We start from the raw sequence: 16,909 nt of genomic DNA on the forward strand, positions 1-16,909 counted from the left end.
AATATTATTGGAAATTTATTACTAATTATATAATAATCTTTAAAAAAAGAGCCAATGCCCGATCTCTTAATCTTAGCAGGTATTGGCCTGGTTAGTGCTTGGATGGGAGACCGCCTCGGAATACCAGGTGCTGTAAGCTTTTGGATTTTCATTCCTACTTATATAATGTATGGCGATGATTGGCTGTCTTTAAATAGTCTTCTCTTGCAGTATCCTTCGCTTGCGACCGTAACAACCTGGCTATGCCCGATCTCGTCTGCTCTCGGAAGCTAAGCAGGTTTGGTCCTGTATAATGTACCGGCGATAGATTGGCTGATCTTTAAAAGAAGCTCTCTCTTTTGCAGCAGTCTTCGCTTATGGCCATTCCACCCTGGCATGCCAGATCATGTCTGAGCTCGGAAACTAAAGCAGTTTGGGCCTGGTTAGTAATTGGATGGGAGACCCCTGGTAATACCAGTTGCTTTAAGATTTTTGGAAAATTTTCACAAATTATATAATAATCTTGCAAGAAAAAAAAAGAGTCAATGCCCCATCTCTGAATCTTAGCAGGTATGGGCCTGGTTAGTAATTGGATGGGAGACACCCTGGAATACCAGTTGCTTTAAGATTTTTTGGAAATTTTTCACAAATTATATAATAATCTTGAAAAAAAAAAAAAAAGTCAATAATAGCAGGTTTTTGCCTGGTTAGTACTTGGATGGAAGACGCCGGGAAATACCAGTTGCTGTAATATTTTTGGCAATTTTTACTAATTACATAATAATCTTGCAAACAAAAAAAAAAAAAGAGTAAATGCCCAATCTTTGGATCTTAGGAGTATGGACCTGTTTAGTGCTTGGATGGGAGACCGCCTCGGAATACCAGTTGCTGTAATATTTTGGAAATTTTTTACTAATTATATAATTATCTTAAACAAAAAAGAGTCAATGCCCAATCTTTTGAATCTTAGCAGCTTTGGACTGTTAGTGCTTGGATGGGAGACCGCCTCGGAATACCAGTGCTGTAATATTTTTGGAAATTTACTAAATTATATAATAATCTTGAAACAAAAAGAGTCAATGCCCGATCTCTTAATCTTAGCAGGTATTGCCTGGTTAGTGCTTGGATGGAGACCGCCTGGGAATACCAGGTGCTTTAAGCTTTAGGGTTTTCTTTCCTACTTATATAATGTACCGGCGATTAGATTGGCTGATCTTTAAATAGCTCTCTCTTTGCAGCAGTCTTCGCTTACGGCCATACCAACCTGGCGGCGCTAGAGAGCCAACAGGAAGTGATAGGCTTGCAGCACAGAGAGAAAGGCTCAATCTGTTTGTTTATTTAATTGTTTGTTTCTAAATATTTTTGCTTTCAGATTTTTGCTTGGGACATTAGTTGCTGGATAGTCAGTGCTGACCTCCATAAATCCCCCTGGCAGCTTAGGCTGTCTGGGGGACTTTTTTTGACGTTTTTGACTTATTTTTCCTTGTAGCATGCTGCAGAAGCACAGCATGGCGCAGATAAAGAAGAGAACAAACCATGAGTGAGAAAAGGTCAGCCAATGGGTGAGAATGAATGAGGAGGAGCAAAGAAGAGGTTAAAGTCAAACAAGCAGAGATCCAAAAGCAACAAGAGATAAAGTAAAGCACAGGGAATTTTGTGGGAAGAGGAGAAGAAACTAGTCAGGAGGAGTGCAAGGAAAATCAAAATGGAAGTGACATGCAAAGAGCTGACTGTGGAGGTAGAGGTGGAGTGGAACAGAAAAGATTTCAATGATGGATTTGGCTGAAGGAAGTAAAGAAGGAGTGTGGAGAAGGGATTGGCTGGCAGGCAGGGTGAGAGGTGGAAAGGGTCTATTTAGCTCACAATGAAAGATGAAGAGGCAAAGAGGAAACTAATGGATGGAGTGAGAGTGAAAGGAGTGATGGTTGCATGCCAGGGATATAATAAATAATTGATATGGTGGTGTCCTTTATCAATTTGCCTGTGTACTTAGAGGGATGAGAAGATACTCGCCAAGCTAACAGGAGTGGGGAGTACGACCACCTTTCACCAATCAAACGCCGGGTGTGGCCTGGAAGCGGATACAGTTGATGGGACACGTTTTCTTAAAGTTCGCTTCACGGAACAGGTATGTTCACTACCATACTCCACAAAATTTGAGACTCTGAGAGGCACCGAATATTTTTCGTGTCATCCATGATAGGCAAATACGTGTTTGCAGACTCTGTATCAAGCCAGGGCACATAATTAGAGAGTGCCCTGAATTAAAATGCTTCAAGTGCAATGGTGGAGGCCATTATGCAAGAGATTGTGGAGAATGGATGGGATTAGAGAGAGAGCGAGTGGACGGTAAAAAAAAAGGTGAAAGGAGGAGCAGTGTTTCTGACAGAGGAGCAAGAGGAGGAAACAACTGATGTGGTGAGCGGTGGAGAGAAAGACGGAGCTGAAGATAGTGAGAGAAGAAGCAAAATGGAATGGCGAGACACAGCTGAAAGTTTCAGTGAAGCGGATGAGGAGGAGGAGGAGGAGGAGATGGAGCAGTCGGAAGTGATCGAAGAAGAGGAGGAGACAGATGAAAGTAATGTGAAAGAAAGAGGTAAAGAAGAGGCAAAGAAAAATACTGCACAGAAACTGATAGAAAGCAGAGGTGGAGAAAGGGAGACAGAGAAAAGAAAGATGGACTGAAAACAAAGATTATAAGACTGAGTTCAAAGAGGAAGTCTGAGATGGACGGAGAACAGGTGAGCAGATAAAAGAACCACGAGCGGGTATGTGATGTATGAATGAACTGTGCATGTGTTCCTGGTTTTGTTTAGTTTTTCTTCTGGGTTACTCTCATGGCCACTGTAACTTCAATAAACATAAATGGGTTAAGGGATAAAAACAAGATGAAAAAACTATTATTTACTTATCGGAGTGATATAATCTGTATACAGGAGACAAAACTGGGAGGAGGATAAAGTAAAGGAGATGAGAGAAGAGTGGAGAGGGGACATATACTATAATAACGGTGCAAAAAATGCAAGAGGTGTGGCAATATTATTTAAAAAAGATATTGTAGAAGGTATAAGAGAGGTGTATAAAGACCAGAGGGGAAGGATCTTGGTGGTTGAATTCATGTATAGAGATATGGATTTTAGATTAATAAATATATATGTTCCAAATATAGAAGGGGACAGGAGGGAAATTTTGAAAGAGTTAAAAGGATTGATTGTGGGGAAATGTATTATAGTGGGAGATTTTAATATAAAATGTAGCAGATTGGATGTGGGAAAGGGGGTAAAATTTAGATGGGAAAAGTCTAGGGGAATGTTGATGGAGATAATGAGAGAAAAGGGGTTAATAGATGTGTGGAGGTATGAAAATCCAGAAAAAAGAGAATTTACTAGAAGGCAGTTAAGAGAAGGTATATTAAAACAGAGTAGAATAGATTTAGTGTTAGTTGAAGAGGAAATAATTAGATACATAGACGGGATAAAACATCAGGTAAATAGTTTAAGTGATCACGATAGTGTAAGGTTCAGAATCAAGGTAGGGAGTGAGGAGGTAGGAGGAGGGATGTGGATATTGAATGCAGGGTATATCGAAGAGGAAGAATATGAGATACAGATGAAGGATCTATTAAATAGGGAAGAAGAGAAGATAGATGAGTATACAAGAGACGGTGGATTAGAGGGTACAATAGCGGAGAGATGGGAGGAAATAAAGGATCAAATTAAGTTAATTAGTATAAAATACAGTAAGAAAAGAAGAGGAAAGATGAAGAAGGAGGAAATTATGCTTAGAGAAAGATTGAGAGAGGAGTTAGTTAAGGCTGAAGATGAAGAAGGATACAGTATGGAAAAATATATAGAGGTTAAGATGGCGCTAGAAAAATATGAAAGGGAGAAATGCAGAGGAGCTATTTTACGAAGCAAGGCAAAATATGCATTAGAAGGTGAGAAATGCACAGGGTATTTTTTAGGGCTAGAGAAAAGGAGACAAAGTAAAACATATATAAATGAAATAAATACAAAAGAGGGCAAAACAACCAAAGACTATGTAGAGATTTTGGAGAGAGTTCAAGAATTCTATGGAGAATTATATAAGAGAGGAGAAGTGGATGAGAGAAGTATAGATGGAGTATTAGAAAGTGTAGAAAATATTCTAAATAAGGAGGATGCAGAGTGGTGTGATAGAGAGATAGATGAGAAGGAAGTAGAAGCGGCAATAGGGGGGTTGAAAAGTCCAGGGAGTGATGGGATTGGTATTGAATGGTATAAAACATATAGAGAAGAGGTAGCACCGATTTTAGTTAAAGTGTTCAAGGAGATGGAAAGAACAGGGATGGTGCAAGATAGAATGGTAGAGGGAGTGATAGCTCTGGTGTATAAGAAGGGGAATAGGTTGAATATAGAGAACTATAGACCAATCAGTCTATTAAATGTGGATTATAAAATACTGACTAAAGTTTTAGCGAACAGAGTGAAAAAAGTGATTGGAAGTATAGTGCAACCAACACAAAGTTACAGCATACCAGGCAGGGATATAGTAGACACGATAGGGACAGTTAGGGATGTGATAGAGTACATGAAACGAGATAAGAAGGGAGGAATAGTATTAGGGATAGATTGGAATAAAGCATTCGATAGGGTAGAACACAAATACTTATTTAAGGTATTAGAGAAGTTTGGATTTGGAAGTAGAATGATAGGGTGGGTGAAGAGACTATATGAGAAGGCAAAAAGTTGCATAAAAATAAATGGAGTATTAACAGACAGGTTTAAGATAGGAAGGTCAGTGAGACAGGGCTGTCCCCTGTCTGCATTATTATATGCAATTTCAGTAGAGCCTCTAGCCACTCTAATCAAGAGGGATAGAAGGGTAGTTGGTATTGAGTTGCCATATGGAGGTATGTGTACTATAAACCAATATGCAGATGACACTACAATTACAGTGAGGGAAGGAAACAGTGTAAAAAGAGTTTTAGAGATAGTAAAGATGTTTGGGAAGGCATCAGGGGCAAAAATAAATGTAGATAAATCTGAATTAATGTATATAGGGGAGGTAGAGAGAGTAGAGGTAGGGATAAGAGTGGAGGAAAAATATATGAAAGTATTAGGGGTATATTTAGGGGTCGAAAGCAAAGAGGCAAGAGATGTGACCTGGACTGGGGTAATTAATAAAATAAGAACAGTAAGTGCAACGTGGAAAGGGAGGAAATTAAAGTTAAATGGGAAAGTAATAGTAGTAAATAGCCTGCTGTTGTCAGTTTGTGTTTATGTAATGAGTGTAATGGAAATGCCAGGGTGGGTGATGAATGAATTGAATAAAATTGTATGTGATTTTATATGGGAGGGAAAAGGTGTGAAAATTGCACAGAAAACATTGGTGGGTAAGAGATGGGAAGGAGGCTTAAGCTTGATGGACCTAGAAATAAAAAGGGCTGCGATGAGAATAAAAACGGTGAAAAAATATATGGGAGGGCTATGGGATTATGGGTGGAAGGAATTCTTAAGGAAATATATTGATGATGTGGGAGGAATAGGGGACAATGGATGGTATATGGGCTTTAAGCAATCAATGACGGAAGGAATACCAGAAATATATCGGGAAGTATTAGAGGCATGGAGACAGTTCCTTCCCAAAATAGAATATGAATGTGAAGACATACAGGTGATTAAAAATCTACCACTATTTCTCAACGAAAAGATTAAACATAAAAATAAAACATTGTATGAATGTAAATTTATAGAAGGGGGTATAAAACAAGTGAAGGACATTATGTATGAAGTTATTCCAGGATTTCTAAAAAATAACTGCATTTATGATACTGTGTGTGATCTGGAAGGAATGGAGAACAGAGAGAAAGTAAATAAAATATATGGAAAAATTAAATCAAGTATACCTTTGCAGTGGACTAATATGATCGAACGTGAATATGTATCTAACGTGGAAAAATGTATGCCGGAGATGTATGTGGATGATAATGCTGAGAAAAACAAATTAAAAAATATGAGTGTAAAGAATATATACAGGAGAATAATAGTTGATGTTATAAAAGAACCAGCATCAGAAAAGGTGTGGAAGAAAGTATTTGAAGATTTAGATGTGAAGAAAATATGGTCAAACTTAAACATAAAATACAACAGTATAGAGTGTGAGAATAATGACTTTCTGATAAGACATAATAGAATTTACACAAATGTGGTGTTAAACAAAATAAATAATGAGGTAAATTTCATTTGTGACGTATGTGGTAATGGCCATGAGAGTTTCTTACATTACTTTTTAAGATGTGAAGAGTTGGTGGATTTTTTTGATTTTCTTAAAAATCTGTTATTAGAAAACTGGAGTGTCAAAGTTGAGACCGAGGAGGAATGGGGAAAATTGTTTTTGTTTGGAACTTTCGGGAAAAGGAAATCAACTGACATTTGTTTAATTAATTTTGTTCTGAGTCATGCCAGACTAGCAGTAGTGCTAAGAAGGAACTATGCACATTTCGAAGGGAGAAAGGTAAAAGTAAAAGATATGTTTAAGTCAATGATACAAAGAGATGTAGAGTTGATTTGTAAGTACGGAGATAAAGAGGGGAAAGAGTTTTTTTTGACTACAAATAAGTTCATACATCAAAATGTGGGGGAAGAAATATGTTTCAATTGGTAAAGAGTAACAATCTGGTTGAGAATGGCTGATGTCAATTAAGTAAATGTAAACATATTTGTGTGTATTTTATTTATGTTCTATATTTTTATTGTTGTATGATTATGAAAAATTAAGTTGATCAATTGGAAAAAACGAATCATACAAATGTATTGAAATGAAAGTCAATCGGATGGAATAATGCAATAGAAAACTGTGAATTGAAAGTTAAATAAAAAAAAAAAAAAAAAAAAAAAAAGGCTATGCCAGATCATGTCTGAGCTCGGAAGCTAAGCAGGTGTGGGCCTGGTTAGTAATTGGATGGGAGACCCCCTGGTAATACCAGTTGCTTTAAGATTTTTGTAAATTTTTCACAAATTATATAATAATCTTGAAAAAAAAAAAGAGTCAATGCCCATTCTTTGAATCTTAGCAGTCATGGACCTGTTTAGTGTCTGGATGGGAGACCGCCTCGGAATACCAGGTGCTCTAATATTATTGGAAATTTATTACTAATTATATAATAATCTTAAAAAAAAAAAAAAAAAAAGAGTCAATGCCCGATCTCTTAATCTTAGCAGGTATTGGCCTGGTTAGTGCTTGGATGGGAGACCGCCTGGGAATACCAGGTGCTTTAAGCTTTAGGGTTTTCTTTCCTACTTATATAATGTACCGGCGATTAGATTGACTGATCTTTAAATAGCTCTCTCTTTGCAGCAGTCTTCGCTTATGGCCATACCACCCTGGCTATGCCAGATCATGTCTGAGCTCGGAAACTAAGCAGGTTTCGGCCTGGTTAGTAATTGGATGGGAGACCCCCTGGTAATACCAGTTGCTTTAAGATTTTTGGAAATTTTTCACAAATTATATAATAATCTTGCAAGAAAAAAAGAAAGGAGTCAATGCCCCATATCTGAATCTTAGCAGGTATGGGCCTGGTTAGTAATTGGATGGGAGACACCCTGGTAATACCAGTTGCTTTAAGATTTTTGGAAATTTTTCACAAATTATATAATAATTTTGAAAAAAAAAAAAAGTCAATGCCCGATCTCTGAATAATAGCAGGTTTTGCCTGGTTAGTACTTGGATGGAAGACGGCCGGGAAATACCAGTTGCTGTAATATTTTTGGCAATTTTTACTAATTACATAAAAATCTTGCAAAAAAAAAAAAAAAGAGTAAATGCCCAATCTTTGAATCTTAGGAGGTATGGACCTGTTTAGTGCTTGGATAAGAGACCGCCTCGGAATACCATTTGCTGTAATATTTTTGGAAATTTGTACTAATTATATAATTATCTTGAAACAAAAAGAGTCAATGCCCATTCTTTGAATCTTAGCAGTCATGGACTTGTGTAGTGTTTGGATGGGAGACCCCCTGTTAATACCAGGTGCTCTAATGTTATTGGAAATTTATTACTAATTATATAATAATCTTTAAAAAAAAAGAGCCAATGCCCGATCTCTTAATCTTAGCAGGTATTGGCCTGGTTAGTGCTTGGATGGGAGACCGCCTAGGAATACCAGGTGCTGTAAGCTTTTGGGTTTTCATTCCTACTTATATAATGTATGGGCGATTTGATTGGCTGATCTTTAAATAGTCCTCTCTTTACAGTATCCTTCGCTTGCGACCGTAACAACCTGGCTATGCCTGATCTCGTCTGCTCTCGGAAGCTAAGCAGGTTTGGTCCTGTATAATGTACCGGCGATTAGATTGGCTGATCTTTAAGCTTTAGGGTTTTCTTTCCTACTTATATAATGTACCGGCGATTAGATTGGCTGATCTTTAAATAGCTCTCTCTTTGCAGCAGTCTTCGCTTATGGCCATACCACCCTGGCTATGCCAGATCATGTCTGAGCTCGGAAGCTAAGCAGGTTTGGGCCTGGTTAGTAATTGGATGGGAGACCCCCTGGTAATACCAGTTGCTTTAAGATTTTTGTAAATTTTTCACAAATTATATAATAATCTTGAAAAAAAAAAGAGTCAATGCCCATTCTTTGAATCTTAGCAGTCATGGACCTGTGTAGTGTTTGGATGGGAGACCCCCTGGTAATACCAGGTGCTCTAATATTATTGGAAATTTATTACTAATTATATAATAATCTTAAAAAAAGAGCCAATGCCTGATCTCTTAATCTTAGCAGGTATTGGCCTGGTTAGTGCTTGGATGGGAGACCGCCTGGGAATACCAGGTGCTGTAAGCTTTTGGGTTTTCATTCCTACTTATATAATGTATGGGCGATTTGATTGGCTGATCTTTAAATAGTCCTCTCTTTGCAGTATCCTTCGCTTGCGACCGTAACAACCTGGCTATGCCTGATCTCGTCTGCTCTCGGAAGCTAAGCAGGTTTGGTCCTGTATAATGTACCGGCGATTAGATTGGCTGATCTTTAAATAGCTCTCTCTTTGCAGCAGTCTTCGCTTATGGCCATACCACCCTGGCTATGCCAGATCATGTCTGAGCTCGGAAGCTAAGCAGGTGTGGGCCTGGTTAGTAATTGGATGGGAGACCCCCTGGTAATACCAGTTGCTTTAAGATTTTTGTAAATTTTTCACAAATTATATAATAATCTTGAAAAAAAAAAGAGTCAATGCCCATTCTTTGAATCTTAGCAGTCATGGACCTGTTTAGTGTCTGGATGGGAGACCGCCTCGGAATACCAGGTGCTCTAATATTAATGGAAATTTATTACTAATTATATAATAATCTTAAAAAAAAAAAAAAAAAAAAAAAAAAAAAGAGTCAATGCCCGATCTCCTAATCTTAGCAGGTATTGGCCTGGTTAGTGCTTGGATGGGAGACTGCCTGGGAATACCAGGTGCTTTAAGCTTTAGGGTTTTCTTTCCTACTTATATAATGTACCGGCGATTAGATTGACTGATCTTTAAATAGCTCTCTCTTTGCAGCAGTCTTCGCTTATGGCTATACCACCCTGGCTATGCCAGATCATGTCTGAGCTCGGAAACTAAGCAGGTATCGGCCTGGTTAGTAATTGGATGGGAGACCCCCTGGTAATACCAGTTGCTTTAAGATTTTTGGAAATTTTTCACAAATTATATAATAATCTTGCAAGAAAAAAAGAAAGGAGTCAATGCCCCATATCTGAATCTTAGCAGGTATGGGCCTGGTTAGGAATTGGATGGGAGACACCCTGGTAATACCAGTTGCTTTAAGATTTTTGGAAATTTTTCACAAATTATATAATAATTTTGAAAAAAAAAAAAAAGTCAATGCCCGATCTCTGAATAATAGCAGGTTTTGCCTGGTTAGTACTTGGATGGAAGACGGCCGGGAAATACCAGTTGCTGTAATATTTTTGGCAATTTTTACTAATTACATAAAAATCTTGCAAAAAAAAAAAAAAGAGTAAATGCCCAATCTTTGAATCTTAGGAGGTATGGATCTGTTTAGTGCTTGGATAAGAGACCGCCTCGGAATACCATTTGCTGTAATATTTTTGGAAATTTGTACTAATTATATAATTATCTTGAAACAAAAAGAGTCAATGCCCAATCTTTGAATCTTAGCAGCTATGGACCTGTTTAGTGTTTGGATGGGAGACCCCCTGGTAATACCATGTGCTCTAATATTATTGGAAATTTATTACTAATTATATAATAATCTTAAAAAAAGAGCCAATGCCCGATCTCTTAATCTTAGCAGGTATTGGCCTGGTTAGTGCTTGGATTGGAGACCGCCTCGGAATACCAGGTGCTGTAAGCTTTAGGGTTTTCATTCCTACTTATATAATGTATGGGCGATTTGATTGGCTGATCTTTAAATAGTCCTCTCTTTGCAGTATCCTTCGCTTGCGACCGTAACAACCTGGCTATGCCTGATCTCGTCTGCTCTCGGAAGCTAAGCAGGTTTGGTCCTGTATAATGTACCGGCGATTAGATTGGCTGATCTTTAAATAGCTCTCTCTTTGCAGCAGTCTTCGCTTATGGCCATACCACCCTGGCTATGCCAGATCATGTCTGAGCTCGGAAGCTAAGCAGGTTTGGGCCTGGTTAGTAATTGGATGGGAGACCCCCTGGTAATACCAGTTGCTTTAAGATTTTTGTAAATTTTTCACAAATTATATAATAATCTTGAAAAAAAAAAGAGTGAATGCCCAATCTTTGAATCTTAGCAGTCATGGACCTGTGTAGTGTTTGGATGGGAGACCCCCTGGTAATACCAGGTGCTCTAATATTATTGGAAATTTATTACTAATTATATAATAATCTTTAAAAAAAAGAGCCAATGCCTGATCTCTTAATCTTAGCAGGTATTGGCCTGGTTAGTGCTTGGATGGAAGACCACCTGGGAATACCAGGTGCTGTAAGCTTTTGGGTTTTCATTCCTACTTATATAATGTATGGGCGATTTGATTGTCTGATCTTTAAATAGTCCTCTCTTTGCAGTATCCTTCGCTTGCGACCGTAACAACCTGGCTATGCCTGATCTCGTCTGCTCTTGGAAGCTAAGCAGGTTTGGTCCTGTATAATGTACCGGCGATTAGATTGGCTGATCTTTAAATAGCTCTCTCTTTGCAGCAGTCTTCGCTTATGGCCATACCACCCTGGCTATGCCAGATCATGTCTGAGCTCAGAAGCTAAGCAGGTTTGGGCCTAGTTAGTAATTGGATGGGAGACCCCCTGGTAATACCAGTTGCTCTAAGATTATTGTAAATTTTTCACAAATTATATAATAATCTTGAAAAAAAAAAGAGTCAATGCCCATTCTTTGAATCTTAGCAGTCATGGACCTGTTTAGTGTCTGGATGGGAGACCGCCTCGGAATACCAGGTGCTCTAATATTATTGGAAATTCATTACTAATTATATAATAATCTTAAAAAAAAAAAAAAAAAAAAAAAAGAGTCAATGCCCGATCTCTTAATCTTAGCAGGTATTGGCCTGGTTAGTGCTTGGATGGGAGACCGCCTGGGAATACCAGGTGCTTTAAGCTTTAGGGTTTTCTTTCCTACTTATATAATGTACCGGCGATTAGATTGGCTGATCTTTAAATAGCTCTCTCTTTGCAGCAGACTTCGCTTATGGCCATACCACCCTGGCTATGCCAGATCATGTCTGAGCTCGGAAGCTAAGCAGGTTTGGGCCTGGTTAGTAATTGGATGGGAGACCCGCTGGTAATACCAGTTGCTTTAAGATTTTTGTAAATTTTTCACAAATTATATAATAATCTTAAAAAAAAAGAGCCAATGCCCGATCTCTTAATCTTAGCAGGTATTGGCCTGGTTAGTGCTTGGATGGGAGACCGCCTCGGAATACCAGGTGCTGTAAGCTTTTGGATTTTCATTCCTACTTATATAATGTATGGGCGATTTGATTGGCTGATCTTTAAATAGTCTTCTCTTTGCAGTATCCTTCGCTTGCGACCGTAACAACCTGGCTATGCCTGATCTCGTCTGCTCTCGGAAGCTAAGCAGGTTTGGTCCTGTATAATGTACCGGCGATTAGATTGGCTGATCTTTAAATAGCTCTCTCTTTGCAGCAGTCTTCGCTTATGGCCATTCCACCCTGGCTATGCCAGATCATGTCTGAGCTCGGAAACTAAGCAGGTTTCGGCCTGGTTAGTAATTGGATGGCAGACCCCCTGGTAATACCAGTTGCTTTAAGATTTTTGGAAATCTTTCACAAATTATATAATAATCTTGCAAGAAAAAAAGAAAGGAGTCAATGCCCCATATCTGAATCTTAGCAGGTATGGGCCTGGTTAGTAATTGGATGGGAGACACCCTGGTAATATCAGTTGCTTTAAGATTTTTGGAAATTTTTCACAAATTATATAATAATCTTGAAAAAAAAAAAAGTCAATGCCCGATCTCTGAATAATAGCAGGTTTTGCCTGGTTAGTACTTGGATGGAAGACGGCCGGGAAATACCAGTTGCTGTAATATTTTTGGCAATTTTTACTAATTACATAATAATCTTGCAACAAAAAAAAAAAAAGAGTAAATGCCCAATCTTTGAATCTTAGGAGGTATGGACCTGTTTAGTGCTTGGATGGGAGACCGCCTCGGAATACCAGTTGCTGTAATATTTTTGGAAATTTGTACTAATTATATAATTATCTTGAAACAAAAAGAGTCAATGCCCAATCTTTGAATCTTAGCTGCTATGGACCTGTTTAGTGTTTGGATGGGAGACCACCTCGGAAAACCAGGTGCTCTAATATTATTGGAAATTCATTACTAATTATATAATAATCTTTAAAAAAAAAAAAAAAGAGTCAATGCCCGATCTCTTAATCTTAGCAGGTATTGGCCTGGTTAGTGCTTGGATGGGAGACCGCCTGGGAATACCAGGTGCTTTAAGCTTTAGGGTTTTCTTTCCTACTTATATAATGTACCGGCGATTAGATTGGCTGATCTTTAAATAGCTCTCTCTTTGCAGCAGTCTTCGCTTATGGCCATACCACCCTGGCTATGCCAGATCATGTCTGAGCTCGGAAGCTAAGCAGGTTTGGGCCTGGTTAGTAATTGGATGGGAGACCCCCTGGTAATACCAGTTGCTTTAAGATTTTTGTAAATTTTTCACAAATTATATAATAATCTTAAAAAAAAAGAGCCAATGCCCGATCTCTTAATCTTAGCAGGTATTGGCCTGGTTAGTGCTTGGATGGGAGACCGCCTCGGAATACCAGGTGCTGTAAGCTTTTGGATTTTCATTCCTACTTATATAATGTATGGGCGATTTGATTGGCTGATCTTTAAATAGTCTTCTCTTTGCAGTATCCTTCGCTTGCGACCGTAACAAACTGGCTATGCCTGATCTCGTCTGCTCTCGGAAGCTAAGCAGGTTTGGTCCTGTATAATGTACCGGCGATTAGATTGGCTGATCTTTAAATAGCTCTCTCTTTGCAGCAGTCTTCGCTTATGGCCATACCACCCTGGCTATGCCAGATCATGTCTGAGCTCGGAAGCTAAGCAGGTTTGGGCCTGGTTAGTAATTGGATGGGAGACCCCCTGGTAATACCAGTTGCTCTAAGATTTTTGTAAATTTTTCACAAATTATATAATAATCTTGCAAGAAAAAAAGAAAGGAGTCAATGCCCCATATCTGAATCTTAGCAGGTATGGGCCTGGTTAGTAATTGGATGGGAGACCGCCTGGGAATACCAGGTGCTTTAAGCTTTAGGGTTTTCTTTCCTACTTATATAATGTACCGGCGATTAGATTGGCTGATCTTTAAATAGCTCTCTCTTTGCAGCAGTCTTCGCTTATGGCCATACCACCCTGGCTATGCCAGATCATGTCTGAGCTCAGAAGCTAAGCAGGTTTGGGCCTAGTTAGTAATTGGATGGGAGACCCCCTGGTAATACCAGTTGCTCTAAGATTATTGTAAATTTTTCACAAATTATATAATAATCTTGAAAAAAAAAAGAGTCAATGCCCATTCTTTGAATCTTAGCAGTCATGGACCTGTTTAGTGTCTGGATGGGAGACCGCCTCGGAATACCAGGTGCTCTAATATTATTGGAAATTCATTACTAATTATATAATAATCTTAAAAAAAAAAAAAAAAAAAAAAAAAAAGAGTCAATGCCCGATCTCTTAATCTTAGCAGGTATTGGCCTGGTTAGTGCTTGGATGGGAGACCGCCTGGGAATACCAGGTGCTTTAAGCTTTAGGGTTTTCTTTCCTACTTATATAATGTACCGGCGATTAGATTGGCTGATCTTTAAATAGCTCTCTCTTTGCAGCAGACTTCGCTTATGGCCATACCACCCTGGCTATGCCAGATCATGTCTGAGCTCGGAAGCTAAGCAGGTTTGGGCCTGGTTAGTAATTGGATGGGAGACCCCCTGGTAATACCAGTTGCTTTAAGATTTTTGTAAATTTTTCACAAATTATATAATAATCTTAAAAAAAAAGAGCCAATGCCCGATCTCTTAATCTTAGAAGGTATTGGCCTGGTTAGTGCTTGGATGGGAGACCGCCTCGGAATACCAGGTGCTGTAAGCTTTTGGATTTTCATTCCTACTTATATAATGTATGGGCGATTTGATTGGCTGATCTTTAAATAGTCTTCTCTTTGCAGTATCCTTCGCTTGCGACCGTAACAACCTGGCTATGCCTGATCTCGTCTGCTCTCGGAAGCTAAGCAGGTTTGGTCCTGTATAATGTACCGGCGATTAGATTGGCTGATCTTTAAATAGCTCTCTCTTTGCAGCAGTCTTCGCTTATGGCCATACCACCCTGGCTATGCCAGATCATGTCTGATCTCGGAAGCTAAGCAGGTTTGGGCCTGGTTAGTAATTGGATGGGAGACCCCCTGGTAATACCAGTTGCTCTAAGATTTTTGTAAATTTTTCACAAATTATATAATAATCTTGCAAGAAAAAAAGAAAGGAGTCAATGCCCCATATCTGAATCTTAGCAGGTATGGGCCTGGTTAGTAATTGGATGGGAGACCGCCTGGGAATACCAGGTGCTTTAAGCTTTAGGGTTTTCTTTCCTACTTATATAATGTACCGGCGATTAGATTGGCTGATCTTTAAATAGCTCTCTCTTTGCAGCAGTCTTCGCTTACGGCCATACCAACCTGAGGGCGCTAGAGAGCTACAGGAAGTGTTGGCTGCAGTTGGGAGAGGAAGGCTCTCCTCCATTTTGATTTTTCTGTTTGTGTTTGTTTTGTGAGTTGTTTTTGGACTTTGGTTTATTTTTTGTGTGGTTTTTCAGTTTTAAACCACCTAACAGCAGCGTTTTGCTGGCTGGAGGGTGGTTAATTTTTTGTTTGTGTTTTGTACAATGGATGGATTATTGGCAAACGACACTGGCCTGGCTGGAGAGAGACGCATGGCAAACGACACTGGACTGGCTGGAGAGAGACGCATGGGAAACGACACTGGAATGGCTGGAGAGAGACGCATGGCAAACAACACTGGACTGGCTGGAGAGAGACGCATGGCAAACGACACTGGACTGGCTGGAGAGAGACGCATGGCAAGCACCACTGGACTGGAGTATCGACAACGAGCAGGACAAGGTAAAAATCAAGATGCAAGAGATAAATTTGGTGAAAGGAGATACTTAAAGGAGGCAACTGTGATTGTGAATGTGGAGAATTTAAGTGAGGTGAGGGCTGTGGATATTATCAAAGCGGTGACTGACAAATGTGGATATGGGGAAATCTTGGCACTAAGGCCAAGACAAGGAAAAGAATATGAGCTCACAATGGAAAAAGAAGAAACTTGTGATAAGCTGACTGAGGGATTGTTAATAAATGGAGTGAACTGTGAGATAAAAAAACTTCAAAACAGAGATTATGTTGTCTCTTTCATGCATCTGCCCATCTACCTTGCTGATGAAGAGATTTTAAATAAACTGGAGGTTTGGGGGGTTTCCCCAATTTCAAAAATAAAGCGGCGTGTATATCCGGGCACCAGCATTGAGGATGGGACAAGATATGTAAAGGCGCGGTTCCCGAAGGAGGTGGCCTCCCTCCCTTACAGCACAAAAATAGAGACGGCAGAGGGTCCACAATATTTTCGGGTGATGCACAGCCATCAGGTGAAGACTTGTCGGCTGTGCATGAGCCCAGACCATGTGGTGAAGGACTGCCCAGAGTTCACGTGCCATAAATGCGAAGAGAGAGGCCACTTTGCAAGAAATTGCAACGCTGTGACGTGTCCGGATTGCAATTTGGTTTTAAATAAGTGTGAGTGTTGGATGCAGGGTGAGGAGGAGGAGCAGCAGGTGGGCGGGCAGGTGCATGAAAGAGACAACGAGCAGCGAGACGATGGAGAAAGAGTTCGAGGTGAAGGACTGGAATTAATTAAGGATATGGAACAACAGAAAGAGTGTAACGAACCCATCATACAAACACAACAGGAGGGGGGAATTTGGACACAGATGGATTTGACTGACATACCGAAAAATGCTTTGGATACTATGGAACTGGATGATGAAAGGAATAAAGTATTGAGTGATGCACAACAGGAGGGAATTTTATGTACACCGATGGATGTGACGGACAGTGTGCAAAAGGAGATGGACGCAGTAGAAATTAATGATGCTACAAAAGAGTGTGAACAAGGACAAGAAAATGAGGAGACGCAGGGGAAATCATCAAAAAGAAGAAGATCTGTGAAGGTAATACCCAATTTAGATACTGCAAGAAAAAGAGTGCTTAAAGAAGATGGTTTTGAATGTACAAATAAGTATGAGTTGCTAAAGGGTTTGGAGGAGATGGACTGAGTTTATGGGTTTTATGCATATTTCTATATGTTTTATGCTGTTAAGAATAGTGACTTTTAATGCTAGAGGGCTGTCAGACATGGGAAAATTTGAAAAAGTGAAA

General features: G+C 39.3%; 11 pseudogenes; all 11 read left to right on the forward strand.

The window, feature by feature from the left end:
* Positions 1 to 7,325: 7,325 nt before the first annotated feature.
* Positions 7,326 to 7,444, forward strand: LOC113092067 (uncharacterized; annotated as a pseudogene).
* Positions 7,445 to 8,414: 970 nt separating this feature from the next.
* On the forward strand, positions 8,415 to 8,533 carry LOC113092068 (uncharacterized; annotated as a pseudogene).
* A 486-nt stretch (positions 8,534 to 9,019) lies between these two features.
* On the forward strand, positions 9,020 to 9,138 carry LOC113092058 (uncharacterized; annotated as a pseudogene).
* A 1,401-nt stretch (positions 9,139 to 10,539) lies between these two features.
* Positions 10,540 to 10,658, forward strand: LOC113092069 (uncharacterized; annotated as a pseudogene).
* Positions 10,659 to 11,146: 488 nt separating this feature from the next.
* Positions 11,147 to 11,265, forward strand: LOC113092061 (uncharacterized; annotated as a pseudogene).
* A 371-nt stretch (positions 11,266 to 11,636) lies between these two features.
* Positions 11,637 to 11,755, forward strand: LOC113092059 (uncharacterized; annotated as a pseudogene).
* A 1,253-nt stretch (positions 11,756 to 13,008) lies between these two features.
* On the forward strand, positions 13,009 to 13,127 carry LOC113092070 (uncharacterized; annotated as a pseudogene).
* A 351-nt stretch (positions 13,128 to 13,478) lies between these two features.
* On the forward strand, positions 13,479 to 13,597 carry LOC113092054 (uncharacterized; annotated as a pseudogene).
* Positions 13,598 to 13,824: 227 nt separating this feature from the next.
* Positions 13,825 to 13,943, forward strand: LOC113092062 (uncharacterized; annotated as a pseudogene).
* Positions 13,944 to 14,317: 374 nt separating this feature from the next.
* Positions 14,318 to 14,436, forward strand: LOC113092050 (uncharacterized; annotated as a pseudogene).
* A 351-nt stretch (positions 14,437 to 14,787) lies between these two features.
* On the forward strand, positions 14,788 to 14,906 carry LOC113092049 (uncharacterized; annotated as a pseudogene).
* The last annotated feature ends 2,003 nt before the right edge of the window (positions 14,907 to 16,909 follow it).

Source organism: Carassius auratus, unplaced genomic scaffold (genome assembly GCF_003368295.1).
Source record: "Carassius auratus strain Wakin unplaced genomic scaffold, ASM336829v1 scaf_tig00214428, whole genome shotgun sequence".
In the NCBI taxonomy this organism is placed as follows: domain Eukaryota; kingdom Metazoa; phylum Chordata; class Actinopteri; order Cypriniformes; family Cyprinidae; genus Carassius; species Carassius auratus.